This window comes from Sorex araneus, chromosome 3 (genome assembly GCF_027595985.1).
Source record: "Sorex araneus isolate mSorAra2 chromosome 3, mSorAra2.pri, whole genome shotgun sequence".
NCBI classification, from domain to species: Eukaryota; Metazoa; Chordata; class Mammalia; order Eulipotyphla; family Soricidae; genus Sorex; species Sorex araneus.
In genome coordinates, this window is record NC_073304.1 from 152,744,335 (window position 1) to 152,747,117 (window position 2,783).

At 41.8% G+C, this 2,783-nt stretch overlaps 1 pseudogene; it reads right to left on the minus strand.

Annotated features, from left to right (window-relative positions):
- Window positions 1-784: 784 nt before the first annotated feature.
- On the minus strand, window positions 785-1,576 carry LOC101550888 (60S ribosomal protein L7-like; annotated as a pseudogene).
- Between the last annotated feature and the right edge of the window lie 1,207 nt (window positions 1,577-2,783).

A 2,783-nucleotide genomic window follows, 5' to 3' on the forward strand; every position in this document is an offset into this window, starting at 1 on the left:
AACCCGGGTCGGCCGCGTGCAAGGCAAACGCCCTACCCGCTGTGCTATCACTCCAGCCCCGAGCCTGCAGTTTTAATACATATTCTATGTATTCTAATCTTGCGCCAAAGACAGTTTAATAAGTAATGATTATGGAGAACCAGAGAGATTGTACACTGGGGAAGACACTTGCTTTGTATGTGGCTGACCCTAATTTAATCCCCAGCACCACATATGGTCTCCCCAGCCCAACAGGAAAGATCTCTGAGCACAGAGCCAGGAGTGAGCCCTGAATACCACTATGTATGGCCCCAAAACCAAAATATAAATAAACCAAATAAATTTAACGTTTTTGGAACCAGAGAGAGAGTATGGCAATTAAAGAGCTAGCCTGGCATCCCACCAATTTGATTTTCTCATGCCACATATAGTCCTCCAAGCCTGCCAGAAATGATTCCTGAACACAGAGCTAGGAGCAACCCTGAGCACCACGGTGAGACCCCAAACAAATAAATTTATGATAAGGGCTGGAGTAATAGTATAGTAGGTAGGGTGTTGCCTTGCATGCAGCTGCTGTGGATTCAAGTCACAGCATACCCTGTGAGTCCCCAAGCCCTGCTAGAAATGATCCCTGAGGGCAGAGCCAGGAGTAAGTTCTGACTACCTCTTAGTCTGCCTCCCAAATAAATTATTTGTGATAATTATGCATGAAAATAGCATTTTATTCATCTACCAATTCTCATTTTTTTCTATTTGAAAGCAGTCACTTATTAACTGACCAGATTATAAAAATACGGTAGATACCTTAGTTCATCCGTCTAATCACCCAGTTGATCTGGTCTTCTCTGTGGCCAGCATCTCCACCTTCTACAAAATGGGTGGTCTTTTTCTTCATCCCACCCCAGGGAGAAGATAATTTGAAGGGCCAGAGGAAGTTGTTTGCCTCTTTGAAGCGTTTTCCAACAGTATAGATCTCATGAATCAGATCCTCCATGCAGACAATGCCATATTTACCCAGAGTTCGTGCTATCAGTGCATTATCCGTTAAAGCAATTCGCTTCCTGTGGATTTTGCCATAACCACGCTTGTAAATTAATTAATTTACTGACTTCAGGTTTGGGTACCCCCATGCAATATAGGACTCCACGATCCTCAGCATGTTAATCAAAGTCTTGTTGAGTTTAACAAAGGTACCATTGAAGATTTGGCGAAGGCGGAGAAGCTGTAGCACCTTTCGGACCTTGGGGCTCACACCATTGATATCTCTGATTCTGATGACGAAAGCCAATTTAGGTTCCGCAGGAACGTAAAAGTTGCCAGCTTTTATCGCCATCCTAGCCATTCGAATCTCTGTCCTGTACATCTGCCTATACTCCTTGTGATAATGCTTAGCTTTCTCGTAGATCAGCTTCCTCCTCGCCTTTCGAAGCATCTTCTGAGCAAACTTCTTTCTCAGGCGCTTGATCTTCAGCTCTGCGAAATTCTTTCGCTTTTTCTTTAGGGTTTCTGGCACACTAGGAAGCTTCTTTTTCTTCTCTGCGGTAGCTGCTGCTGGCTTAGCAGGGACCTTCTTTTTCTTCTCTTCTGCGCCCTCCATGGCTCCAGTCGGAAAAGCGTCATTTTTCTTATATTTGTGAAAACTCCATTTTTAGGCTTCTCAGTTTCTTCTCATTTTCCACTAAAGATGAAATTGATCACGAATATTCTCACATTTTCAACTTTGATATCTTGGATATCTTTGGATGTTTGGTTTTGTTGTTGTTCTTTGTTTTGAGGCCACACCAAGCAGTGCTCAGGGATCACTCCTGGCAGAACTCAGAGACCCTGTTCAGTACCAGAGAGTGAACACTGGTGGGCTGTGTACAAGGCAAGCTCCTTACCTACTATACTATCTTTCCAAACCCCTAGTTACCTTTGATGTTACCCTTTCATCTCATCAGAACCTATAGATTGCGATCTAGAAATCACTTATTTATTTACCCTTCTATTCCCCTTACCCATTCTCTAAACAATTGTCATTATCATTCTAATAAGCAATTTAGCAGCAGCAGCACAGTCAACTTCCTGGGTTCTCTTCAGTTTATATATTTATTTCCTAGTTCTCTGCAAATAAATTACAAATAATAATATTCAGCAAGTGCCCTGTACACTGTACTATCTCTCCAGTCCCTCAGCTCTATACTTTCTTGTGCTTTGCTGAATACCTGTACCATTGTTTGAGTTCTTTTTTTATTTATTTTTTTAAGAAGGAAATGATTTTATTATTTTTTTTTTATTGAATCACCATGTGGAACGTTACAAAGTTCTCAGGCTTATGTCTCAGTTATACAATATTCAAACACCCATCCCTTTACCAGTGCCCATAATCCACCACCAAAAACCCCAGTATACCTCCCACCCCCACCTCCCCCACCCCCAACTGCATAACTGATGAATTTTACTTCATTTTCTCTTTATCTTGATTACATTCCATATTTCAACACAAAACTCACTATTGTTGTTGGAGTTCCCCCCAAGAAAGACAGCCCTACTACCAAGGAAGCATTTGATAATTAGTTTTCCATTGCTTAGAATGAAGAGATATGTAGTCCCAGCTCCAAGTACATAACTCTTTTTTTTCTTTTCCTTTTTTTTTTCTTTTTTCTCATCCCCCTTCCTGCGCTTCATAGTATGGTGGATGCCACGCTGCATTTCTCCCTGAAAATGGGAAACAACCAGGAAAGAGGGATATTTCCTCTTCTTGGCCGGCCTGGGGCTATGGCTTAGTTCACAGTCTAGAGAAATGTCTGCTATTTTGATTACCT